The 10319-nt window shown below is 43.0% G+C and overlaps 1 long non-coding RNA gene and 1 pseudogene across 1 annotated transcript in view; both read right to left on the bottom strand.

Annotated features, from left to right (window-relative positions):
• LOC118161301 overlaps positions 1 to 2496 on the bottom strand; it is a 6022-nt gene extending 3526 nt beyond the window's left edge. The window contains exons 1-2 of the long non-coding RNA XR_004747932.1: positions 2417 to 2496; positions 2182 to 2323 (exon numbers count right to left, since the gene is read on the bottom strand). This is a non-coding gene — a long non-coding RNA (uncharacterized LOC118161301). The remainder of the gene's footprint in view (positions 1 to 2181; positions 2324 to 2416) is intronic.
• Positions 2497 to 7991: 5495 nt separating this feature from the next.
• On the bottom strand, positions 7992 to 8802 carry LOC118161080 (annotated as a pseudogene).
• Positions 8803 to 10319: the final 1517 nt, after the last annotated feature.

The following is a 10319-nucleotide window of genomic DNA, read 5'->3' as shown; positions in this document are numbered from 1 at the left end:
TTTATTTTATTTATTTTACTTTATTTTACTTTATTTTATTTTATTTTTGCCTCAGAATAGGCCACTCCAATCTAAAAGTTATCACTGTTGCACCACGCATACAGACAGACCACATCTCTCCCCAGGGAGCCATACAAGCTTCCCAATAATCAAAGGAAACTCAATGATTCTCATTGTCTACGAGACACACCGATCCCAGGGAAGTGCTCAAATATTCTCAGCCAGAATGTACAGTGTAGAGAGAGCCATGGGAAGAACAAGTAAGTTTCTTTTCTCATGAGTGAATGATATGACTTAAAAAGCATAGCCCTTTGCTTGTAGCATTGAGCAGATTTTTTAGACAAGGGTTTATTTCAAGTCTTACTTCTATGGTTGACTTCTGTGTGTGGCACATGAAGGGACAAGATGGGGGATAGCACAACTCTATGGACACCTTTTCTCATGTGTGACAGAAGAATTACTACCTGCATGTACTGGATGTACTTCATAACTCTATTATCTTTTCTTCTACATGGTCTTTCAGGAGGAAAGATTCTCTTTGCAGTGTTCATGTTGATGACTCCTAAGAAAATATCTGCAGTATCAAATGTGATTCATCTGGGGCACGCTACCATCACTACCTGCTACTTGTAACTCCGTTGGTGCCAATCATAGACTGCAACGAGCTTCCAGGTGTGAAAGAAGTGGTGACAACTGAGAACTGGTAGGTGCTGATAGTGTGTGTAAGCCAATATGCGACAAGCAGGAATCAGTGTGAACTTTGCTTTCAAAGCTGTAACACATATTTTGCAGAAGCTGCATTTACAGCCGTAGACAGGAATTTGAGGTTGTTTTGCAGCAGCCACAGAACAACCTTGTGCTATTGTGCTACACAGGACGCACATCGCTTTCAGCTTTTGCAAGCCAGTTTACCACAGAGACTTCCTTGTGGGCTTACCCCTGCCGTGCTGGTGCTGTTGTACACAGATAGCAAGGCTGCTCAGAGTACGCAGCTGGTGGGGGGCTTTCTGTCTGCTTGTACAGCAGGCAGCCTTTCCTGCCCTTCATCTACACCGTTTTAGGAGTTGGGCCCCAAGCTGTAAAGTCTGAATCTGGATCCAAACACAATTTTCTTCAGCATTCACACGAGATCTCATCCTTGGTTTGGGTTTGCTCCATCCAGATCAAAGCCCAGCTGCAAAGCTTGTCTTCCAACCAAAACTTCCTCAAAGCTTTGGGGTCTGGGGCCATAGTTCTGTTTTAGGTCCATTTCTAGATATTTTTGAAAACTCTTACATGTACAAAATTTATGGCTAGATCTTTGTCCCATAGAAGTCAGCAGAGTCTAGCTTTCTTGACACAGATTCAAGAGAGGCATTTAGGTAAAATATAGGTAAGATCAATGCCAACTGGAATTTCCAGGCATTTTTTACATGCCTAACTTTTAGTTGCCAATCTGACACCCTAAGCCTGTAGAAATTTTCATTTTCTGAACATAATTTATTTCATTGGATACATGGCCTATTCTGTTTAGTATTAACTCAACAAACATAAAAAAAAAAAAAAAAAAAAAAAGAGTCCTGGTTTGTTTTAACCTTGTGCTTTCTAATAGTTGTTTCTGGGGTGGTGGGTTCTTCCTCCAAAAGATTTAATACTGAGATAGGGTAACAAGATGAGACAAGTCTGCTGAGCCATCCCAAGGCAACAATTTTTATGTTTCTGTCATTTTGTAAAGCCAAGTTACAAGCTGCTGTTGTGTGGAATGGCTCTGGACATCCGTGGTCTGAAGGAAAGGACAGTAATGTACATAGTACAGCACTCCCCAGGCTCTCATGGAAGTTTTAGAACAGTTTTTTGCTCTCAGTTCTGTTTTGGAAAGGGTTTTAGAAAACATCTTGCTCTAAGAAAGAGAGTCTTTCTAAGCGCATGGTATTTGCTATCTTTTTTGTTTGTTTGTAACAACATTAAATTGAATGGGTTGTGCTCACTGAGCAGCACAGAAACAGCACTTGGCTTGAAATGAAATGAGCTTAACTTGAACATGCTCAGTTTCAGAAACATGTTAAGCCACTTCCTGGTAAAAGTGTGATAAGGATTATTTGTATAAACAGCTGTTTCTCCAGCCATGTAGAAAGAAACACTATCAGCAGCAGGAGGTGGCTGTGGTCACTGTTAAGCAGTCAGTTACCTGTCATTACTAACCTAGCACTCTTCCACAGCGTTGTATGGTGCTCCCTGACGGCTGCCACCCTCTAAAATGCACCAGTGGTTTCTCTTCAGGGTCTGGGTGACATTTCATTGTGTCGAATGAAGTCTTCATATATCCGAATTTCATTTCAGAGACCTAATAAAGACAGTTGGTTTTATAAGTGCCCAGAAAAGCAAAAAGATTCTACCAAACTTCTGCGGTCAGAAAAGAGGCTTAGCAAATACTCACAGTTGCAGCAGCACCTGTCACACCAAGCTACAACACATGTAGACTAGTCTGTATAAAGAAGGAAAGAGGAAGAAGTTCATGTGGTTACTTTTGGTCACTTCTCAGCTCTGCTACTGCTCTTGCCATGTGAGTATGGGCAAGACATTTAAGATTTCATCACGCACATGCAGAGACACAAAATTTTCACCAAGGAAAAAGCTACCAAGTGGCTGTGTCTCTGGGAAATAAAACACTTTGAATACTTCCACATTTATGAAGGGGGCAGCCTCACAATACATCAGCACTTTGGGACTCATTACTTATGTGGAATACTTTCCAGAAAATGGGAAGCAAGCAGAGATCTATCTAGATAAAGTGAAATCCTTTGTGATGAAGGTCATATTTTTAACTCTTTCCACATATCAGCTTTTCTATAATCAGAAATCCCCCAGCACTGTGCCATAGTGAAATGCTTCAGGCTTCTGTCCAGCAAACAGATTCATTACAGAACATGCACAAATGATGTAAATATTTATCACCGTACAAGGACTCTCTTCGTCATTCAAGGGACTAGTGTATTCACTGTCTAGCTGAAGTAATCCTTAATTAAGTGAAGAATCAAATTCTGTAAAAAAGCGTGATGTTGAATTGCTCCCCTTAGAGAAACAGCAGCACACCCCTGTGCACCCCTTCCAGAGCCATCAGAACAGCACTGCAGGCAACCGCTGCAGAACAGCTCCAGCTTCACAGTAGGCAGGGAGAGTTGAGCCCTGCCAGTCAGGGAAGTTTGTCCTTCAAACATTACCTTTTCTAGGAGAGTTAGTGTCTTTACATCTTCCACTGCAAATAGATTGTTCAAGCTGATGGAAATACTTCAGTATAAGTATGCATACTATTCATAGAAAGATCTTACACTACCTTAAAAATAAAAGGGAAAAAAAAAAAAAAAAAAAAAAAAAAAGGATTTTAAAGTTCTTATTGCTGCTGGATATTTGGAAGCAAACTGGTATTTAGCTCATTTTCCCTTTCACAAACCACACCTTGTCTTGCATTTTACTTCATATTTCTTTTCTTTCCTGTTCAGTACATTCTGAATGTACTTTAAAACTCTTGGTATGTATCATTTCTCTCCGTCAAGTAAATTCAGGCAAAATAATCTGCACTGGGATTGCTTTAATTAGGGAGAGATAGGGAGAGAATTACTGGAGAAACCACCAAGGGAAAGGAGAGAAGTCCCACCCCTTTTTAACTGGGTGGAAAGACGTTCTTGGAGAATTATGTGCTGAGAATTCACTCGTAGCATAATGTCTTGGCACTGTACAATATTTTGTTTGATTGCTGTGGCAGCAGACGTACCTACAATGGTTTCACAGAGAGATTAAAGCCAGGAAAGCAATTTTTACTGGTGCGAACTAGAAAGAAATGGCTCGCCAGTGACAATAAGCAGTTCTGCAAGAACTACCAGTTTACACATACAGCTGAGCAGAGTTAGCAAGTTTTTGCAACAGTGCCAGCTGGTCTTCCTTTGGAGGACAAGGACATGTTCTGTATGCATATGACTTGTTCAGACAGAGCATTGTAAAAATGCATTATATAGAACTGACTGGTATTTGTAACCAGGTTAGTGCTCAAGCTCAAGCACTTTTGTAACTATTTTAGCACAGTTAATTCCAACAGTGACTGGGGCCGGACTGTTTGAAAGAATAAGATATGGGCAAATTCAAAGGTGTTCAACCTCTTTGCTTGGAAAAAACATGCCTTTCTCAGAGGTTTTGGAATTGTAAGCTTCAATCAGCGTTTTAAAAAAGAGATCTAGAAACTCATTTAACCTTGGTCAGTCAGGATTCAGTGTGAATCTTTCTGGAAAAGGTGCAGCCATCAGTGTTCCTTTAGCTCAACTAACAAGGCACTGCTCTTAATACCAAAGCAAATGCTAAACCTTTTCCCAGGGACTATAATTATTTTACTGTTATTTCCTCTGGGTGATTTTATAATTTCTAATGTCAATGATCCTAAATTACGGGAAGTCTTACTGGACAGGAAGAATTCTCAAGCCAGGAGAGTAAACAATTCATATTGATCAGCTAATTGGGAGTGTTGTTTTTCTTCAGTGTGAGCTGTGGTCACTGGATCCGTGTAATCATTTGGTTGTGACCACCCTGAGAAATGACTCCTCTGTCTTGCTGTTCCACAAAGAAAAGAAAAGGAAGCAGCAAATACAGTAGGTTTCCCTAATCTGAGGAAGTTGCAGAAGAAACTTTTTTTTTGTGATTTCCCTAGCAGGATCTATTGAAAAAACCAGCTTAGTCCCACATTTCCTGGGGAAGGTCCCTCATCCATGAGATTAGAAAGGACTGAGATTTGGTGAAGACTTCTTTAGGAAATTTAAAGAAATATATATTTTGCATGCTTTAAAAGGTAACAATATTTAATTCCCCATGCATCTTCCCTTGAAATCTTTAGAAGTTCTCGAGTTTTTTTCTTTCAGTTTTTACTGCCATTCCTCTTCCCTCTGCACACCACATTTTGCCCCTAAAATACAGAATTGATAAATAAACATAAAGAAAAAAAAAACCTAAAGCTTAATTTCAGAGTGCTCTGAAGAATCTCCAGATTTGAAAGAAAAAAAATCAAAATAACTCAACTTTCTCATTTTTTTAAAAAAAATGTATTTTACTTTTTCATTAAGTTTTTAGGTTTTAGAAGTACTGGTAACAACTATAGTGACAGTTACTACTGTCTTGCTACAAGATGCACTTGTGGCAGAGTTCAAAAGATTAATCAGTTAGAACAGCTGGATATGGAAAGAATGATATAGGTAACAGAAAACAACTTGCCACATTAGTTTTTCTTAATTTACTTTTCTTGTTGATGTTTTCCATATCCAATAAAAGTGATCATATGTAAATGAGAAAGTATGGCCAGTGGTTGGATTTGAAGAGTTTACAAAACACTGGGACGGTCGTATATTCTCACCTGCAGGGACTGAAGAAGAGTGGCATTTTCTTGTCATTAGGGCTTTCTCATCAATTAATAGTTTTCACTGTTGCAAAGATACAGATGAGATCAGGACATTTGTGCTAGCTTCTATACATAAACAAATCAAAGTATGATGAAAATACAAATCCTAAAGGGTGATACAAGGCCAGATGAATGGTGAGAGATTGACTGAAAAGTCCATGCTCATAGCTAAAGTCCAAGGTCTCTACAGAAGGATGGTGATGTGTGTGTGTCTTCTATGCTAAGCAAAAGGCAAAATTTATATGAATTAATGGAATGAAACCAATGCCATGTCTCCACGGATACAATTAAATAGCTTAGTGGAACGTCACCTTCACAAGTAGGAGAGAGCCCCATAGAAGAATACTGAGAAGTCTCCACTAGTTACAGAGAAAATACCAGGTAAAATCACTCATAACCATTGACCAGAAGCTTGAACCAGATGCCTTTGAAATTAGATACTTTCTTTTAAAAGTTGGGAGGCTCACAGACCATTGGACAGACTGTTGCAGTCAGTAGAGGATTGCGCATATCTTGACATCTTCAAATTGAGAAGATATGTTGCAACTAAACGCAAGTTACTGGAGTCAGAATTAAAAAGTAGAAACAAAAACAAAACAAAAACCATGGGTCAGACTAAATCATCTAATAGTCCTTTATGGCCATAATCTCCAGGAATCTCCGAAAGAGTATGAGAATTTATAGCAACAGTGTAGACAACAGCTGTATTTGTCTGTCCAGCTCTGTTGCTTCTGTCTGAGGGGTCAGGGCAGAGCAGTTCTCTAATCCATGGTTTCTAAGAGGTTCTTAAGGCTCTTTAGCTTTCTTGATTTGGTTTAATCTTTCCTATCCTCTTTTACCAGGCTCTTTTTACCTCTACAAATTCAGATTTCTTGTGCAAATTCTTCTACATATGGCATAAAGGAAGACACATGGCTTCAGCCTCATGGGGTCTGCCCTGAGACAAACAGCTTCAGTCTGGTAGGGATGTAGAAATTTAAGCTGAGGTCTTTCTGTGAATCTTATTAGTTCAACTCACACCAAATACCTTGTTGAAACTCTCTGGGCTGCCCATTCTCCCTAGCAATAATCCCTGTGAATGGGAAAATGGCTATCCCAAGTAATCTCTGTCCTGGATGTGCCTGACTACTTAGTCAACTTATCTAGAACAATGGCAATTTTGAACAATTATTTCTCTTTTCCTTGCAATTGTGACATACATGAAGTAGACCAAGCCATACACTGAAATTGTTATAGTATCTACTCCAATAATGTAGATATGCAGATGGCAATGGTCATCAGAATTTTATAAATCAGAAAATGCACAGCACCAAAGACAGGCTCTACTCCAGAAACATGAGCAGTCATACATAAATACTCATATTTTCTGCAAGACTTTACTCAGTCTACTTTGTGAACTAATTACATGTGTCAGATGTTGACTTTAGGCTGTGAAGTTGTCTCAGACCATAACAAGGCTTTATTTTGCTAATATATGTCCCTTGGCCAGAAGTGAATGCAGACAGAATAGAGGTGGAACAGGAAACTGGAGAACTTTACATACAACTACTCTCTTGGTACATGAACAAACCCTGACTTGTGTGACAGAGCTTTTCACAGAATCACAGAATCATCTAAGTTGGAAGAGACCACCAAGATCACCTAGTCCAACTTCTGACCTAACACTAACAAGTCCTCCACTAAACCATATCCCTAAGCTCTACATCTAAACGTCTTTTCAAGACCTCCAGGGATGGTGACTCAACCACTTCCCTGGGCAGCCCACTCCAATGCCTAACAACCCTTTCGGTAAAGAGGTTCTTCCTAATATCCAACCTAAACCTCCCCTGGCACAACTTAAGCCCATTCCCCCTTATCCTGTCACCAGGCACGTGGGAGAATAGACCAACCCCCACCTCACTACAGCCTCCTTTAAGGTACCTGTAGAGTGCAATAAGGTTGCCCCTGAGCCTCCTCTTTTCCAGACTGAACAATCCCAGCTCCCTCAGCCGCTCCTCGTAAGACTTGTTCTCCAGACCCCTCACCAGCTTCGTTGCTCTTCTCTGGATGTTTATTCAGTGCTGGGCAGCATGGCGGCGTGTCTAATCAAAGTTGTGAGTTGTGCTCTCATGACGCGGCAACTTTCCATGGTTATATGCAATAAAGAGTTACATATGCATGAAGTTTCACAATAAGCCTATACATATGCCTAACCTGTTCCTGCTTCATATTAAAATTAGATCCAAGAAGTCATTTCCACAAGTTCCTACCATCTGCGCTTGCGTAGTGTCTCCTGGTAGAGGTTGCCAGGGGTTGTGGGGATGAAAGTTGGTGACTCTTCCTCATCACCGCTAGTTGACCTCTTGTCTTTGCGCAGACTCAGACTTTGCTCCTTGCCTCTTGTCCAAACTGCAGGTCCAATTTCTGCCAGTTTCTTAAGATTTGTTCACATTCTTATCAGGAACTAAATGTGGTAAGGGGCCCAAGGCTTCTTGCTTCAGTTAATTTGCACGATGCAAAATAGTTAGCAAAGACATTAAGCAGCATCCACTAGTTTAATACCGTCAGCGCTCTATCTCTATTTGCTGAGATTCTCCTAACTCCCTCTCTCAGCAGCCATGTCCTCCCGCGCCTCCGAGAACTCCCCCTCCTCCATGCCCTCGCCCACGTACCAGTGCATGAAGGCACGCTTGGCATACATCAGGTCGAAATTGTGGTCCAGGCAGGCCAGGCCTCGGCGATGGCCATGGTGTTGCTCAGCATGCAGACGGCACACTGCACCTTGGCCATGTCCCCCCAGGACACCACCGTAGGAGGCAGGCAGTTGATGTCCACCTTGAAACCAGTCGGGCACCAGTCCACAAACTGGATGGTGCACTTGGTCTTGATGGTGGCGATGGCGCCGCTGACGTCCTTGGGCACCACGTCCCCACGGTACAGCAGGCAGCACACCATGTACTTGCCATGCTGTGGGTTGCACTTCACCATCTGGTTGGCTGGCTCAAAGAAGGCATTGGTGATCTCGGCCACCAAAAGCTGCTCTTGGTAAGCATTCTTGGCAGAGATGACGGCAGCGTAGGTGGCCAGGGGGAAGTGGATGTGGGGGTACAACACCAGGTTGGCCTGCAATTCAGGGCCTCATTGAAGCGCAGGGAGGCCATGATGGAGGACAGGATCTGGCCTATCAACCTGTTGAGGTTGGTGTAGGTGGGCCTCTCGATGTTCAGGTTCTTGCGGCAGATGTCATAGATGGCCTCGTTGTCCATCATGAAGGCGCAGTTGGAGTTCTCCAGTGTGGTGTGAGTGGGGAGGATGGAGTTTTAGGGCTCCACCACGGCAGTGGAGACCTGTGGGGCTGGGTAGCTATCAGCCCCCACCTCCCCATAATCCTTCTCCAGGGTGGCCATGTCCTCCAGACCTCTGAGAAACCCCCCTCCTCCAAGCCCTCATCTTTATCTCAGCCCATGAGTTCTCACACTTTTACCTTTCTGGTTCTCTCTTCCATTCCACCTGGGTAGAGTGAGTGTTCCTCCTGGACTATACAACCCTGCTTCCACTTCCTGTACATTTCCCTCTTTTCCCTCAGTTTAAGCTGTAAGTCCTTGTTCAACCATGCTGGTCACCCGCCTCCTCTGCATGATTTCTTCTGCTGAGGGAAGGAGTGCTCTTGCGCTCTCAGAAGGGTGTCCTTAAAGAGCTGCCAGCTCTGCTCTGTTCCTATGCCCTTAACGACAGTTTCCCAGGGGATCCCAGCCAGTAATTCCTTGAGCAGTCAGAAGTTTGCTCTCCTGAAGTTCGGGGTCCTGATTCTATGGGTTTTTGCCAAACCCATATTCCTGAAGATCACAAACTCTATCAGGGCATGGTCTCTACAGCCCAGGCAGCCTCCAGTCTTAACCTCTCTAATGCTCTCTTCCACACTGCTGAGCACCAGGTCTAGTAAGGCTTCACCTTGGGTCAGGCTGTCTATTACCTGGACCAGGAAGTTATCCTCAACAGACTGCAGGAATCTCCTGGATTGTCTGGAACCTGCCGTGCTGCTACCCCAGCAGACATCTGGGTGGTTGAAATCCCCCATCAGGACAAGAGCTTGTGAGCGCAACAGTTCTTGCAGCTGAAGCAAGAGGGCCTCATCAACAAACACACCCTGATCAGGTGGCCTATAGCAGATCCCAACCCCTAGATGTCCTTTATAGGACTGATCCTTGATTTTCACCCACAAGCTCTCAGCCTGGTCATGGCTGTTTCTCAGGCAGAGCTCTTCACAATCTATTCACTTCCTGACATAGAGGGCAACTCCTCCTCCCCTCCGTCCTCGCCTATCCCTTCTGAACTGTTTGTAGCCATCAACAGCCAGACTCCAGTCATGTAAATCATCCCACCAGGTTTCCGTGATGGCAAATTCATCAAAGTTCCCTGCTTGCACAGTGGCCTCCAGCTCCTCCTTTGTGTTTGTTACCCACACTGCATGCATTAGTGTAAATGCACCTCAGCTGGGCCACATTTTAAGATGGAAAAGCCCTAATACCCTCTTGACCATACTCGGGTGTTTCCATAGTAACCAACCCTTGAGTCCTTCCTGCAGAATGTTATGTCACCCTCCTCCTTCACCAAGACACAAGACTACAAGGTCTTGCTAGCACATTCCTCACCCACAAGAACTGGCATGTTACGTTCAGGCTTTATTCTAGTGACCCTGGTACCACCCCCTGCCCCCTTCATACCTAGTCTAAAGCGCTGTCAATGAACCTGCCAACTCTCATCCTAAAACCCCTTTCTGATGGTGGAATAAGCTATTCCTGTCTGTTGTCAGCAGGTCTGGTCTCATGTAAATCGAGCCAAGGTCAAAAAAGATCTGCTATGGAAACAATACAGGCTCTCCATGTCTCAACTATCTGGGAGTCTGTATCTTCATGTCCTTCAA

The sequence above is a fragment of the Oxyura jamaicensis genome, chromosome 2, assembly GCF_011077185.1.
Source record: "Oxyura jamaicensis isolate SHBP4307 breed ruddy duck chromosome 2, BPBGC_Ojam_1.0, whole genome shotgun sequence".
Taxonomy (NCBI): domain Eukaryota; kingdom Metazoa; phylum Chordata; class Aves; order Anseriformes; family Anatidae; genus Oxyura; species Oxyura jamaicensis.
This window is presented reverse-complemented; position numbering and strand designations above follow the sequence as displayed.